The sequence below is a fragment of the Triticum aestivum genome, chromosome 6B, assembly GCF_018294505.1.
Source record: "Triticum aestivum cultivar Chinese Spring chromosome 6B, IWGSC CS RefSeq v2.1, whole genome shotgun sequence".
NCBI lineage: Eukaryota > Viridiplantae > Streptophyta > Magnoliopsida > Poales > Poaceae > Triticum > Triticum aestivum.
The window spans coordinates 74,952,042-74,969,928 of NC_057810.1; positions in this window are offsets into that span (position 1 = coordinate 74,952,042).

Below are 17,887 nucleotides of genomic sequence, written 5' to 3' on the forward strand. Positions count from 1 at the left end.
AAACTCGGTAAGATCCGTTAGTATAATAAAGCAAATCACCACTCTAAGTAATGTTTCAAACCAATTCATATTTTGTTTTTTCATTGTGTCTACTGTAACATAACTTTTTCATGGCTTAATCCACTAATAAAAATTGATAGATTCATCAAAACAAGCAAACTATGCATCAAAAACAGAATATGTCAAAAACAGAACAGTCTGTAGCAATCTGCACATCCACCATATTTATGGTACACCAAACATTCTACCAAAACTAGGGAAAATAAACAACTTGTATAGCAAGACAGTGCAAAAGGAATCAGAACCAATTGACGTTCCAGATAAAAATGTAAAATCGCGCGCTACAGCCAAAGTTTCTGTCCTGCACCGTACAAACCAACAAGCATTGCAAACATCCTAAAGGCAAACCTTGGCACATTATTTTTATAATACAAATGAATTGTACAAGGGGATAATTATTTTTGATGAAAAGTTTCTGTAATTAAGATTCACAAAGTTTCCGTGAGCATGAACAAAGTTCAAGGCTAGCTCCCACTTCAACAATGCTTATCTTTCTCACTTTCACTTTCCTTTTTGAAAAGTTTTTAGGTTTCCCTCTTTATTTTTTTGTTTTTAAACTATATAAAAGCACTCAACAGAAATAAATGACTATCTAAAACTTACGGGTTGTCTCCCTGGCAGCGCTTTCTTTAAAGCCATTAAGCTAGGCATATAGTGCTCAAGTAATGAATCCACCCGGATCCCAAGGTATATCAAAGCCAATTTTAATTAACAATGGTTTGTAATTTAGTAGTGAGCACAAAGTAACATATATCATGCAACAACGAAGTCTAACTCTCTTCCTATGCATCGGCATGTCATAAATGAACAATTCATGCACACCAAGTAAAGGCCAATGCATAGTATAAACAGTTTCTTGCAATTCTATCATATTGGAAACATAAAGAGGCAGAGGTATAGTTCCTTTCTCATAATAATTGCAACTAGGAGCAGCAAGCACATGCATATTACATTCATCAAAATCATCATGTGCAATAGTAAAAGGCAACCCATCAATATAATCCTTAATAAGCACAAACTTCTCCGATATAGTGTAGTTTGTAGAATTCAAAAAGATAATAGGACTATCATGCGTGGGTGCAATAGCAACAATTTCATGTTTAACATAAGGAACTATATCAAGTTCATCTCCATAGGCATAATTCATATTGTCATCTTGGCCACAAGCATAGCAAGCATCATCAAAAAGGGATACTTCAAGAGAATCAACGGGATCATAGCAATCATCATAGAATTCATCCTTCGGTAAGCACGAAGGGGAATTAAACAATGTATAAGTTGAAAAGTTACTCTCATTAGAAGGTGGGCACGGGTAGCTAATCTGCTCTTCCTCGTTTTGTTTTTCGCTCTCCTCATCATCTTTTTCATCCAATGAGATCACCGTTTCATCAATTTCTTCTTCCATAGCTTCCTGCAAAATATTAGTCTCTTCTTGGACAGCGGAGAAGTCCTCAATATATGGTTTAACATAGGCATTAGAAGCATAATTATCATAACAATATTGAAATATGGCAAAATTTTCAGATTTGTAAAGAGTAGCATCATACTTTTCAATCAAAGAGGCAATCTCATAAGCACCTTATTCTTCAATTTGTTGAACATCATAGTAATTGTAAACACACTTAGCATATGAAGATACGATTCCATTATCACTAAACAAGCATTGATAGGGTAGGTGTTTCTTAGGGTCTTCAGAACAACAAGTAAACTCATATATTTCACATAAATTCCAAGCATAGCATTGCAAACGTTGAATTTGATCCCATAATAGTTTCCCTTTTTCAGATATACGGTGTCGCACAAAACAAGCATGCTCATCTAAAGATTTGCCCTCAACTAAACTAGTGGGGGTTTCAGCATGAGCACAAAGGGATCGAAGATGATCCAAGTAAAAAGCTTCAGGAGTGTAATAGATTTTGAGTGGTTCTTCAACCACTAGTTCAGTAGGTACAACTATTTTTTTTTGGTATTTTGCGTTTCCTACCCATAGCTAAAGATAGAAAACAACTAAGAACAACAAATAAAAATTACTTAGTGATAAAGCAAACAAGCACACACGAGAATATTCACCCCACGCTATGACTCCCCGGCAACGGCGCCAGAAAAAGGTCTTGATAACCCGCAAGTATACGGAATAGTTGTAGACTCTTTCGATAAGTAAGAGTGTCAAACCCAACGAGGAGCTAAAGGTAGAACAAATATTCCCTCAAGTTCTATCGACCACCGATACAACTCTACGCATGCTTGACGTTCGCTTTACCTAGAACAAGTATGAAACTAGAAGTACTTTGTAGGTGTTGTTGGATAGGTTTGCAAGATAATAAAGAGCACGTAAATAAAAGCTAGGGGCTGTTTAGACAAAGATGCAATAAAGTAAATAATGCGAGTGTGGGAAAGTGGTGATAGGAGTGGTGAAATTGTCCCTAAGCAATTGACTACTTTACTAGACCGATAGCAAGTTTTTATGTGGGAGAGGCCACTGCTAGCAAGTCATCCCTGACTTGGAATTCTATGCACTTATGATTGGAAGTATTAGCAAGCAGTCCGCAACTACTAACGTTCATTAAGGTAAAACCCAACCATGGCATTAAGATATATTGGTCCCCCTTCAATCCCGTATGTATCAATTTCTATGCTAGGCTGAAGCTTCTGTCACTCTTGCCCTCTAATACACAGTCCTATCAACATACAACTAACCCTATGGTGTGATCCACGCGCGTGCTCATATGATGGGCACCATAGGACAGCAACATAACCACAAGCAAATTAAATCAATCATAGCAATTCATCAACCACCATTAGGACAACGAAAATCTACTCAGACATCATTGGATGGCAACACATCATTGCAAAATAATATGAAGCATAAAGCACCATGTTCAAGTAGAGGGCACAGCGGGTTGCGGGAGAATGGACAGCTGGATATAGATGGGGGAAGGTGATGTAGATGTTGCTGAAGATGACGACGGTGTTGGTGAAGATCGCGGTGATGATGATGGCCCCCCGGCGGTGTTCCGGCGCCACCGGAAGCAAAGGGGAGAGGGCCCCCTTCTTCTTCTTCTTCGTTGACCTCCTCCCTAGATGGGAGAAGGGTTTCCCCTCTGGTCCTTGTCTCCCATGGCTTGGGAGGGGCGAGAGCCCCTCCGAGATTGGATCTATCTCTCTGTTTCCGCGTTCTCTGTTTCTGCCCCTTCACCGTTTCCTTTATATCTGGAGATCCATAACTCCGATTGGGGTGAATCTTTCGCCCACGTTTTTCTCGTAAAATTAGCTTTCTTGCGGCAAAAGAAGAGCGTCAACCGCCTTACGGGTGGCCCACGAGAGTCCAGGGCACGCCCAGGGGGGATGGCGCGCCCCCTGTCTCGTGGCCACCCCAGACACCGTTTCGCGTTGATTCTTCCTCCAAAAAATCCCAAATATTCCAAAATAATTCTCCGTCTGTTTTTATCCCGTTTGGATTCCATTTGATATTGGGTTTCTGCGAAACATAAAACATGCAACAGACAGGAACTGGCACTGGGCACTGGATCAATATGTTAGTCCCAAAAAATAGTGTAAAAAGTTGCCAAAAGTATATGAAAGTTGAATAATATTGGCATGGAACAATCAAATATTATTGATACAACGGAGACGTATTAGGGGCACAAACCATCACCCGAGCCGTGCCGCTTAAGAACCTCAATCCCCGAAGGGAGGCGGTCTCGTAGTAGTTGCTGCACAAAGATCTTAATCTTGAGGGGCAAGGGGGCTTTCCATAGTGGTGAAAGCCAAGGAGTGATACGTGACTGGCATAAAGCATGGTAAGTCGTGCTCACCGAAAACTCCGCCATCAGAGTGAGCCACCACGACACAGTGTCCCGGTAGTCTGATAGCACTAGTGGGAGGGCACTCCATCATCAAGTCCAGTCATCACTTTCCGGTTGTTCGAACGTACACTAGTAGAAAACAGGGCTTTGGTTCGGGCCTGGCCAGCCCATTAGTCCCGGTTCTTCACGAACCGGGACCCATGGGGGGCATTAGACCCGGTTCATGAGCCCAGGGGGGCGGCCGGGGCCTCGTGGGCATTGGTCCCAGTTCGTCTGTGGGAATTTGTCACGGTTCTAGGCATGAACCGGGACCAATGGGCCGTGCTCCTGGCCCACAGCCATTGGTACCGATTCATGCCTTGAACCGGTATAGAAGGGTGAATTTAGTCCCGGTTCATGGCACAAACCGGGAGAAATAATTTGCCTATATATACCCATTGTCGCGGCAGAGCACTTCACAGTGGTCTGTTCTTTCTGGCTGGCGAGGGGAGGGCATTTGGGTGCTCTAGCTCACCTCCTATGCACATGAGGTGTTTGATGAAATGCCCGAGCCACTCTAGTTAAGCTTTCTCCTCTTGAAGCTCAACCTCGGAGCTCCATTTTCCCCGAGATTTGTCTAGATTTAGCGGACCGTCACGCCCCGTCCCCGTTTTCACCGCTGTTGATCGCCCGTGCCGATCTCGTCGCCGGCACCATCATGGTGAGCCTCTTGTTCTTATCTTCTTTCTGATTTTCTTACTTTAGATAGATACTTGTATGATTTTCTTACTTTAGATAGATACTTGTCTGATTTTCTTACTTTAGATAGATACTTGTCTGATTTTCTTACTTTTGACACACATAATTATATATAATGCACGCGGATGAACCAGCAATGGATGTATGGTGACAGACACACCTCCGAGTACATTAAGGGCGTGCATAATTTTCTCGAAGTGGCTAAGGCAAACAAGCAGAATTGTTTTATGTGTTGTCCATGCCCTAAATGTGGGAATACAAAGTCTTACTCGGACCGGAAAATCCTTCACACCCACCTGCTTTACAAGGGTTTCATGCCACACTATAATGTTTGGACGAGGCATCGAGAAATAGGGGTTATGATGGAAGACGACAAAGAAGAAGAGGACAATGACAACTATGTGCCCCCTGAATACGGTGATGTTGCAATGGGGGGAGCTGCTGAAGATCAAGAGGAACCAGACGATGTGCCCGATGCTGCAACGGGGGAAGCTGCTGAAGATCAAGAGGAACCAGATGATGTGCCCGATGATGATGATCTCCGCCGGGTCATTGTCGATGCAAGGACACAATGCGAAAGTCAAAAGGAGAAGCTGAAGTTCGATCGCATGGTAGAGGATCACAAAAAAGGGTTGTACCCCAATTGTGAAGATGGCAACACAAAGTTGCGTACCGTACTGGAATTGCTGCAGTGGAAGGCAGAGAATGTTGTGCCTGACAAAATATTTGAGAAGCTACTGAAAATATTGAAGAAGAAGCTTCCAAAGGATAACGAATTGCCCGACAGTACGTACGCAACAAAGAAGGTTGTATGCCCTCTAGGATTGGAGGTGTAGAAGATACATGCATGCCCTAATGACTGCATCCTCTACCGCGGTGCGTACGAGGATTTGAAGCATGCCCGGTATGTGGTGCATTGCGGTATAAGATTAGACGAGATGACCCTGGTGATGTTGACGGTGAGCCCCGCAGGAAGAGTGTTCCTGCGAAGGTGATGTGGTATGCTCCTATAATACCACGGTTGAAACGACTATTCAGAAACAAAGAGCATGCCAAGTTGATGCGATGGCACAGTGAGGACCGTAAGAAAGACGGGAAGTTGAGAGCACCTGCTGACGGGTCACAGTGGAGAAAAATCAAGAGAGAGTACTGGGCTGAGCTTGCATGTGACCCAAGGAACGTATGGTTTGCTTTAAGCGCGGATGGCATTAATCCTTTCGGGGAGCAGAGCAGGAACCACATCACCTGGCCCGTGACTCTATATATGTATAACCTTCCTCCTTGGATGTGCATGAAGCGGAAGTTCATTATGATGCCAGTTCTCATCCAAGGCCCTAAGCAACCCGGCAACTACATTCACGTGTACCTAAGGTCATTAGTTGAAGAACTTTTACAGTTGTGGAATGGAAACGGTGTACGTGTGTGGGATGAGCACAGACAGGAGGAATTTAACCTGCACGTGTTGCTGTTTGTAACCATCAATAATTGGCCCGCTCTCAGTAACCTTTCAGGACAAACAAACAAGGGATACTACGCATGCACGCACTGTTTAGCTTACACCGAAAGTATATACCTGGACAAATGCAGGAAGAATGTGTACCTGGGCCATCATCGATTTCTTCCGACCAACCATCAATGTCGAAAGAAAGGCAACCATTTCAAAGGCGAGGCAGATCACCGGAAGAAGCCCGCCATCCATACCGGTGATCACGTACTTGCTATGGTCAATGATTTACACGTAATCTTTGGAAAGGGTCCCGACGGACTAGCTGTTCCGAGTGACGCTGAGGGACACACACCCATGTGGAAGAAGAAACCTATATTTTGGGACCTACCCTACTGGAAAGATCTAGAGGTTCGCTCTTCGATCGACGTGATGCATGTGACGAAGAACCTTTGCGTGAACCTGCTAGGCTTCTTGGGCATGTATGGGAAGACAAAAGATATAGCTGAGGCACAGGAGGACCTGCAACGTTTGCATGAAAAAGACGGCATGCCTCCAAAGCAGTATGAAGGTCCTGCCAGCTATGCTCTTACCAAAGAAGAGAAGGAAATCTTCTTTGAATGCCTGCTTAGTTTGAAGGTCCTGACTGGCTTCTCATCGAATATAAAGGGAATAATAAATATGCCAGAGAAAAAGTTCCAGAACCTAAAGTCTCATGACTCCCACGTGATTATGACGCAGCTGCTTCCGGTTGCATTGAGGGGGCTTCTACCGGAAAACGTCCGATTAGCCATTGTGAAGCTATGTCACTACAAAAAAATACACTTCCGTGATGATACATGTTTGTCACAGTAGGTCGCATTTTTTGTCATGCATGTACATACATGACAAATTTATGACAGAATCGAGATAGTCATACCTGTGCTATCGTAGAAGTGTTCGATGACATTACCAAAATTATCATAACGGAACTGTCCACTTCCATGACGATAAATCGCGCGTCACAGAAGTGCTTTCATCAAGGGTGACCGACACGTGGCATCCACCGTAACGGAACGCCGTTAAGCTATCGGGTCGGGTTCTGGATCCGATAACCCGTTAACAGCCCCAACCAATGGGGATTTTCCACATGTAAAATCATCATTGGCTAGAGGAAACACGTGTCGGCTCATTGTTGGGACAGATGTCATCCACTCATTGGATAGAAGGCGCCTATGATACGTCGACACGTGGCACGGCCCAACAGAGGCCCATTCCTGTGAAAAGGCTGGCCCGTTTGACTTGGTCAAAAGGTGACAGGCCGGCCCATGGAAAGCCTGTTAACGGCCTATTCTCATATAGCTCATTTATAGCCCGCTAACCCAAGGCCCGTTATGCCCTATCCAAATTAGGCCCAGTAGCGTCATCTAGGCCATCCAATATGATTCCAGCCCGTTTTCACTTCTGGCCCATGTATGGCCCATGACGTCTTTCGGCCCATATGAGGCCCTATGTAACTCTTGGCCTATTAATGACCCGTGGTGAAACTGGCCCGTGATGAACAGTGTATTACTTTAGACCCATTAACGGCCCGTGGTGAAACTGGCCCGTAATGAATAGTGTATCGCTTTATACCCATTAAGGGCCCGTTATTTAGTTGGGCCGTTTATAGCCCATGTTATCTTTCGGCCTTCTCAGAACCCATCTATTCTTGGGCTTATTTGCAGCATTCGGTTACTTATGGCCCGTTACTATCATTTTCTGCTTGTGGACCAAATTCAGCCCGTCATTACAGTCGGCCCGTTTGTGGTCTGTTAGTCTGTTGGGCCATTTTCATAGCATCACCAAATACGGCCTATTAACGACCCGTTATGGTCAGCCAATAAAACATATGATTTCCATTATGGGCCCGTCTACGGCCCATTAAAGGCCAGTAAAAGACCCATAAATGAGTCGGCGACCCATGGATCCTACGTGACATAGAAGGCCAATGGATCCCGCGAGATGTAGAAGGCCCATGGACACTGCGAGACGTAGAAGGTCCATGGATCCTGTGAGACGTAGAAGGCCCATGGTTCCTACGAGACGTAGAAGGCCCATGGATCCTACGAGACGTAGAAGGCCCATGGTCGGGCGAGTTGGCCCCTGTTTGAACGATATAGCATATTCAAAGAATTATCCTACTCAATACTATCACCTCTAAAAAGCATACACTATACAACAAAGCGATCAAGGCATAGAAAGGTAGAATAATCCTACACTATACAATAAAGAAATTACAGCCGATTATACCCACTAGGCATTATGGTACGGCACAGGTGATAATAAAGCATACACAAACAGCAAATTACATACACTGGCAAATATGGCTCATACATCATGGACGCGCATCAACTTAACTCCATTTGAACTATACTCTCTTCAGAAAATAGGATTGGCCGGATTCAGATAGCACAAATTTCAGTCTACAAAATCTCCAATTCCTTCATGGTTACCTCGGTGTCTTGTTTCGTTTTTTTGACTCCTGCATCTAATACCTGCATGTCCAGTCTCAACTTGTTGATTATACGTTGACAATCATGTACACGTTGTCTTGCCACCTCTAGTTGATGCTCGAGAACATCAGCACATTCCAATTCCAATCCATAATCATTCAGTAACGGCCATGCCGCACTGCTCGCAGATTTTTGTGTTGATGTCACTTCATCCTGAAATGTTTCTGTAAGTACACATGACTAGGGCAAAAATATAGTTACAACAGTGAAGCGAACAAGACACTATTTTATACTACGTGGCAAAATAGGACTAACAATAATGTTACACGTCACTTTCACAAAAAAATGTTACACGTCATGAAGCATAAGCAGGTGATATTTTAAAAATTATAAAAAAGATAGTCTGTGCAGCCTGCATACAGAAATCCCTCTTAGCTCACCAGAGGAGCATGATGTTGGGGCCCAATCGAAAACACAGACAAGTTACAAATTTAGACAGCATGTTTCATATAAGTAAGCAAGCAGTTGGCCATTCTGTACCTCAATTAAAGTATTAGGGAGCATAATGAACAGCAGAGGGTTTCATACAAACATACTATAGCAGGCAAAACTATGCAATCATTAGCATAGTATAAACTAGATTGTGAGCCTCATGCAATAATAGTTGGTTAATAGACTTCAAAGCTTCAAGCACACTTCGGCAGAGTAATTAAATGGCAAGGCCTTTAATTATGTCAACTAATAGTGATATAAGTACCGAACATCAGGCATAACTATTTGGGCATCTCACTAAGTGAGGACAAATAAATCAATTGAAAAGAGAAAGTTAACTATGCCTGAAACAAACAAGGAATTGAACTGTTGAGTTGCATACAGTGACTTACCTTAGCAGGTTGAAGAGGCTCAGTGCAGCTCCTACTTCTCTTGCAAGGCTCCTTCCTAACATCTTGTACTTGGAAATCCTCAATCTTATCTTCATTGCACCCCCTCTACAAGGTGACACAAACTAGTTACTCGTCTCCTTGGAAGATAAATATGCATACTTTCCAGTCTGTGAGCACAAAAGGATGAGATTATAACAAAACAACACCACATAATGAAACATGTCGCATCTCTTGCACTTGCACACAATGAAATGAGCATTTACTATGTCTGCACTATGTAAAAACTAGGCATACCTTCGAACTGGATCTCCAGGTACTCTTGGAGAGCCTACTGTAGTGTACAGCCAAACCTTTATTCACCTATGAGTTAGACAAGGCCCCACTACGGCAGCCCTTAGTGTTTAAATCGTTGACAAGCTCTGTTAGAGTGTTAGGTCAAGAACAACAAGTAACCAAAGCAAACAGTCCTAGTATGGCTGGCTGATGCAAACAAGCAATTGAACAGATGTGTGAGCAAATCTTACATATCAAGAAAAGAAGCAAAGAAGGAGGCTTAAAGACCATCACTTGACTGACCAGATTTAAGGGGCATTTAAACATCATGTGCAACGTATGAACTAAGATAAACATTGCATATTCCAGATTCTACAATGGAATGCACATGTATTAGGTTATGCCATGTATGATGATGCCTAAATGTACAGATAGCAGGCAGGAGTGATTCATCATTGCACGCACAATTGAATTGCAGGTTAAGGGCCAGTTCGATTCCACCTTTTCAGGGTATATTGTCAAAATAAGCCATAAAAGATGTAAAGAAGTCATTTTTGAGTTATGGGCTTGGGCTTAACTAATTTCGCTTTGGAGGGGGGTGCTTCGGGTAGAACATCACTAAAAATTTAAGGGAAGGGGAATATGTGACGCCCCCGATTCAATCGTACACTAATCATGCACGCAAACATGTACGATCAAGATCAGGGACTCACAGGAAGATATCACAACACAACTCTAAAAACATAAATAAGTCATACAAGCATCATAATACAAGCCAGGGGCCTCGAGGGCTCGAATAAAAGTGCTCGATCATAGATGAGTCAGTGGAAGCAACAATATCTGAGTACATACATAAGTAAACAAGTCTGCCTTAAGAAGGCTAGCACAAACTAGGATACAGATCGAAAGAGGCGCAGCCTCCTGCCTGGGATCCTCCTAACTACTCCTGGTCGTCGTAAGCAGCCTGCACGTAGTAGTAGGCACCTCCAATATAGTAGTCATCGTCGACGGTGGCGTCTGGCTCCTGGGCTCCAACATCTGGTTGCGGCATCCGAGAAAAAGAGGAAAACGGGGGGAAAGAGGAAGCAAAGCAACCGTGAGTACTCATCCAAAGTACTTGCAAGCAAGGAGCTACACTACATATGCATGGGTATATGTGTAAGGAGGCCATATCAGTGGACTAAACTGCAGAATGCCAGAATAAGAGGGGGATAGCTAGTCCCATCGAAGACCACGCTTCTGGAAGCCTCCATCTTGCAGCATATAGAAGAGAGTAGATTGAAGTCCTCCAAGTAGCATCCCATAGCAAAATCCTACCCGGCGATCCTCCCCTCGTCGCCCTGTGGAAAAGCGGATCCCCGGGTTGTCTGTGGAACTTGTCTGGGTGTGTTTTGTTAAGTATCCGGTTCTAGTTGTCATAAGGTCAAGGTACAACTCCGGGTCGTCCTTTTACCGAGGGACACGGCTATTCGAATAGATAAACTTCCCTGCAGGGGTGCACCACATAACCCAACACGCTCGATCCCATTTGGCCGGACACACTTTCCTGGGTCATGCCCGGCCTCGGAAGATCAACACATCGCAGCCCCACCTAGGCACAACAGAGAGGTCAGCACGCTGGTGTAAATCCTATGGTGCAGGGGTGTGTGCCCATCACCCATTGCACACCTGCACGTTGCGAACGCGGCCGGAAGCAGAACTAGCCCCCTTAATACAAGAGCAGACTTACTTTCCAATCCGGCGCGCGCCGCTCAGTCACTGACGTCAAGAAGGCTTCGGCTGATACCACGACGTCGAGTGCCCATATCTTTCCCGCGTAGTTGGTTAGTGTGTATAGGCCAGTGATCAGACTCAGATCAAATACCAAGATCTCGTTAAGCGTGTTATTATGAAGTAACCACGGATGCCGACCAGGGCCAGGCCCACCTCTCGCCTAGGTGGTCTCAACCTGCCCTGTCGCTCCGCCACAAAGTAATAGTTGGCGACCGTCGGGAACCCAGGCCCACCTCTACCAGGATGGAGCCACCTGTCCTTCCAGCCCCCACATCGGAATCACTTGCGGGTACTCAACGAGCTGACCCGACTTTAGTCACCATCTGTAAAGTATATGAATGTATAGTATATACCCGTGATCACCTCCCGAGTGATCATAGCCCGATAGTATAGCATGGCAGACTGACAAGAATGTAGGGCCACTAATGGTAAACTAGCATCCTATACTAAGCATTTAGGATTGTAGGTAAGGTATCAACAGATGTAGCAACAATGACAGGCTCTGCAACAGAATAGGATTAATCGAAACAGTAACATGCTACACTACTCTAATGCAAGCAGTAGAGGGTAGAATAGGCGATATCTGGTGATCAAAAGGAGGGGGGCTTGCCTGGTTCCTCTGGCCAGGAGGGGTCTTCAACACCGTAGTCGAACTGGGGGGGGGGTCGTCGGCAGCCTCGGGGTCTACCGGAAAGAAGTAACGGAGGGGGAACACAATAAATAACAGAGCAATCAAAGTATCACAAAGCGTAGCATGGCAATACATGGTGCTAAAGGTGACCTAACGTAGTAGTAGGTGATACCCGTGAAGTGGGAAAACATCCGGGAAAGTATCCCCGGTGTTTCACATTTTCAGACAGATGAACCGGACGGGAAAGTTGCGTGTTTGCTATGTTAGGGATGTGTGGCGGACGAACGGGCCGCGTATCCGGATTCGTCTCGTCGTTCTGAGCAACTTACATGTACAAAGTTTTCCCATCCGAGCTACGGTTTATTTTCTATTAATTTTTAAAGTTTTAAATCATTTTCTAATTTATTATCTATTTAATTCTAACATTATCCAGAATAGTGTAAGCTGACATCATCATGAGGTCAGCATGACATCAGCAGTCAACAGGGCGTTGACTGGGTCAATCTAACGTGTGGGAGCCACCTGTAAGGGACTGTTTAGCTAATTAACAGTAGTTAATTAGGTTAACTAGTTATTAGGTTAATTAATCTTAATTAGTTAATTTAATCATAATTAATTAAGTTCATTATTTAGTTAATTAATTAATTGATTGATATTTCTATTTATTATTATTTTTAATTCCTTTTTAAATGTTCTGGGGCATGGGGTGTGGGACCCCACATGTCATTGGCCTAAGTGCCTTAGCGGGTGCACGGTTACGGGCGCCGGGTGGGTTGGGCAATGAGCGCCAGCCCGACAAGGCGCCGCGGGGCAGCGGGCGTGCGGCCTGGCTCCAACGACCGGAGCAGGGCGGCGCGGTTGGCTGAGAGGGCCGCGGACGGCGGACGTAGCGGGAGTGGGATGAGGCGCCGGACGACGACGGCGCCCCGAGCGGACGCGGCCAGGAGCCGCAGGGCAGAGACGGCGGTGGTAGCAGGTAGCACGGGGCGACGGGCGTCGTGGCTACGACTGAATGGCATGGGTCGCGCGCGCGGGGGTGATCAGGAGCGTGTGGGCGCGCGTTGGGTCGAGCAGGGGCGAACGGGGTGCGGGCACGGTGACGTGCAACAGAGAGGGGGAGAAGAGGAGAGGGAGGCCGTGGCCTCACCGGCGTTGCAAAGAAGAGGCTCGGCGAGGCTCGATGGAGCCTTTGGGGAGGAGGACTGGGATGACGGCGACGTAGACGAGGAGGTCCGGTGAGGAGGAGTCGAAGAGGAGGATGGCAGGGCCGCTCTGCGAGGCAGCTCCGACGATGGCGGGGTCCAGCGGCGTCGAGGTCGTGCCGGGGCTCGGGGAAGACGGACGCGGTGCCGGAGGATGAGGAAGAAGGTCGGGAGGGGGCAGCGAGGACGAAGCGTTTGGCGAGGTCTGGCGACGGGGCCGAGCGGCACCGGGCGGCGGCGGCGGGGGCGAGTGCGGTGGCGCCAGGGACGCGTCGGGGGCGGGCGTCATGCTCGATCCAGATCGAGCGAGAGGGCGAGGGGGTTATGGGAAACGTGGGGGTTTCATCCCCGATCCAGATCGTATCAGGAGGGGGAGAGGGAGTGGCTAAGTGGGGAGGGGAGTGGGAGCGAGTGGGTTAGGGTTTCGGTCGCCAGGGGGTTATGGGGAGTGGGGTGGCCGGCTGGGCCTTTGCCTAGTTGGGCTGGTGGCCTGCTGGGCCGAAGCCTAGTGGGAGGGGGTTTTCTCCTTTTATCTTTTTTTGTATTTGTTTTTTTCTTCTATTTTTTTCCTTTTATTTATTTTTCTGTTACTTTTAGTTTCACTTTTATTTTAGATTTATGACTTATAAAAGTAGTCCCTAATTTAGTCTAAATAATTATACTACGGCCACATAAGTTTGGGCAACTAGATAGAATAGTTTAATACTTTATTAATTGTAAAAAGCATTTGATTAATTGTTTTGCTACTATTTATTTACTTTAGGACAATCAAACACTTTCGAAGAGGTTGGTTTCTTGTGACACCCCAAAAATTTGGCCTTGTTTTAATGATTTAAAAAAATCCAAGAATTAAAACTTTGGATTTTTGAGCTCCATTTTGATTTTTAAATCATTTCCTTCCCTGTCATGATGAGTTTTTCCCAAAGAGAAAACTTTTCAAATATGTTATTGGACTTGTTTAACCACTCAAGAAAAACTTTCCTTTTATCAGTATAACTAATTAACTAATTTAATTGCTTGATCTTTACTTTCTTGGAAATAGTTTTTCAAGGTTAAATGGCCATATTTGAACTACAACCATTTGATAGATTCACTTAAAATTTCCACAAAAATTTGGAGATGTCATGTGATCTTTTTAAATCACTCTTATGCAAAAATATATTTTATTCATGAAATATTTTGAGCCCTACACTCAATTTTTCTTCTCTGGTCCAGAGTGCATTTTGCACTACAACTCCTTTAAATAATTCTTTCTAGCCTCCACCAAAATTATGGGATGATGGTAATGGCCTAAGATTCCACATTATGCAAAAACCTAGTGCTGTTCTTTGAAAATATTGAGTGAATCAACCTCATTTCCATTCTGGACCAACTTGATGGTTTGTACAGCAACCATATTTTTACTTGCTCTTTAACCCTTGATTATTTCTCCTACTTGTAGTCCTCCATGTTAAACCCTTAAGTCCAGGAGCATGCACCTTTTGGATCATTTTGGTTCATGAAATAATGCTATTTATTTCCTGTCCAGAATTGTAGTTTTGCAAAACTTACACTAGCAAGTTTCTGCTTTTGGCCAACTAACCTCACCACCCTCTTGTACATCTAAAGAGACCACCATCTGGAGTTTTTGGCCACTCGAAGACCTGCCTAAGTGCCCTTAGCATTTTGTCAAACACCCTACGGGCATGATCTGTTTTGACATGAGTTTTGGCATTGCACTGTGAACCTGATCCCCTGACCATACCAGCTTGTCCACTGATCTCCTTGCAAGCCCAAACCTAGACCTGTTAACCCCCAGCCTCAACCGCGACCTCTAGCATGCTCTGGCATTTCGTCGAGCACACTCAGTGCGTGCACAGGACGCGCCCAGAGCGCGCATATTGCACGACCCGTGCGCCCGAGCCGACACGCTGGCCCCCTGGCTTTGGCCCACACGGCAGCACCTCGCCACGCACTCCCCGCCTCGCAGCATCGCGCCAAACCACCCTGGCACGCTACAGCGCCGCCGCCAGGGCGTTCTTGGCGGCACTCCGGCGTCCGCAGTGGCTCCAGCCACGGGCAGCGCCGCCCAAACCCCTCCCGCTCGCCACCTGGCCCCTGGAGCAGTGCAAGCTCATCCGCGGCCATGTCCTCTTGCGCTCGTCGCCGCCACGATGCCCTGCTGCTACAGAACGTCGGTTCGCCGGAAGCTTATCCACGGCCGCCGCGGAACCGCCTTGCCTCGCTTATAAATGGACGCCCCGGGCCGTTCCCGCACACGGGCAACCTCAGGCCACCCCAATGACGCTTTCCCAGCTCACCAATCGACCCAGGAGAGCTTTCTTCCTCATCTCCGGCAACTCCTGCCGCCGCCACCGCCCCGGCCAATCCGGCACCTCCAGTACCTCCCCCTCTCCATTCTCTTCGCCAGAAACCTCCTCATCCTCCCGTGAACCCTTTCCCCTACTCGATTTTGATCGGGAACCACCGCCACCTCAAAACCACTTTACCACCGAAGCTTCCCTCCGCCGCGGAGCTCGCCGCCGGCGATTTCCTCCACCTCCGACGACCCTACGACTACCGGAGTGACCACCTCGACCCCCTGAATCTGCTGGTGGCCTCAGCTTTCCGAACGGAGCCACCGTTCGCCGGCGATGATCGCCGGAGCCCCGCTCCACTCGGGCAGAGGAGGGAGACGACGCGGGCGACTGGTCAAACCTGACCAGTGGGCCAGGCGGGCCCACCGTCAGAGACCCAGCGCCGGTCCACGTGGTTAAGTGGAGGCGTAAAGCCACAAGTACGCCTCCTCTGCACCGAAAGCGTAATCTCGTTTGAAACGTTTTCTTTTCTGTTTTATTTTAAAAACAGATTTGACCAAATCTTTGACTGGCTATAACTTTTTAAATATAAGTCCAAATGAACTGATTCTTTTTCCTACCTCTCTCAAATTTCATCTAGTTTATTTTAGGATTTATTTGAAAAAATTTCAGAACAACTTTTGGTGCTGTTTTTATTTTGTGTGTTAATTCTTTTATATTGCTAAAATAGGATTTTTGAAGAGAGGAGAATAGTTTCAAGTTTTGGAGTGCACCCTGCCTTTCCACACATTGAAGGCAAGCATTCTGAACCTCGGCGTAATATTTTTGTGTGTTCGATGACACGTTCATAACATCACCTCACTTTGGAGAAACTTGTTATTTCATGTGATATGATCATATGCATGGGTGCATGTTATTGATTTCCATGTTGTTGGAAATGGACACACTTGTGAGGATAATCACCCTCATGTGCCTTGCATGCATACCGGCAGGAACCCGGGAAAACCTCTGCCTTGGGTAGGCATGAGTTTGTCGCCGGTCTCCGTCGGGATGGTTATGTCTGGTATGGCATGGCAAAGTGATATGAGTGGTGACTCTGTTGGATGAAATATATTCGTTATACTAATCATGCAGGGAACACTTAAACCTCCTGAGTCGATCGTAGATCGAGTCTTGTGCCAGTAACCCCCATACTTGTTTCGTACTACCACTCGTCTCTAAAGCAAGTAGAGTATGGTTCAGTAAGTTGTCAACCTCTTTTTAGCACACACCGTACAGAGAGGCCATGGTGGAAGATACCGGTTGTAGCTGGTAGGCAGGCCACCTGGTCCGGGGGCATGGGTGTTTCCGGTTGGGACCGAGAGGGGAGGCCACCCCTTAGAGCACGCGATATAAATTTGATCCCATGCTATGCGAGGTTGTAGCCTCCCCACTTAGAGTTTGCTTAACAGGTGTCGTGGGTGATTCCGGACACGTGTGAGATAAGCTGGTGTGTGCAAGTTAGGTGTGTTTTCAACAAAAAGACCGTAGACGGAATTAGTCCCGATGGACTAAAGAAATCTGTTACTCGTGGGTAAAGAGTACACCCTCTGCAGAGAATAAACCTATTCGAATAGCCGTGTCCATGGTTAAGGATTACAGTCTGGGATGGGTCAAGTGTCGGCCTTAGTGTCGGTCTTCGGAGGTGAAACTGTTAACCAAGAATGGAATTGCTACTCGTGACTTGTGATAACTATGATTATTATTATTGTTGACTAACCCGTGATATTATTGTTATTATCGAGTATCTCTGGGATGGTTCTACCTCCGGGATATTCACTATGATTGTTTCTTTTAAAGCCCTTTATGTGGTGTCGCTCAGACGCCCGACTGTGGCATTTCTTTTAAAGCCCTTTATGTGGTGTCGCTCAGACGCCCGACTGTGGCATTTCTTTTAAAGCCCTTTATGTGGTGTCGCTCAGACGCCCGACTGTGGCATTTCTTTTAAAGCCCTTTATGTGGTGTCGCTCAGACGCCCGACTGTGGCATTTCTTTTAAAGCCCTTTATGTGGTGTCGCTCAGACGCCCGACTGTGGCATTTCTTTTAAAGCCCTTTATGTGGTGTCGCTCAGACGCCCGACTGTGGCATTTCTTTTAAAGCCCTTTATGTGGTGTCGCTCAGACGCCCGACTGTGGCATTTCTTTTAAAGCCCTTCATGTGGTGTCGCTCAGACGCCCGACTGTGGCATTTCTTTTAAAGCCCTTTATGTGGTGTCGCTCAGACGCCCGACTGTGGCATTTCTTTTAAAGCCCTTTATGTGGTGTC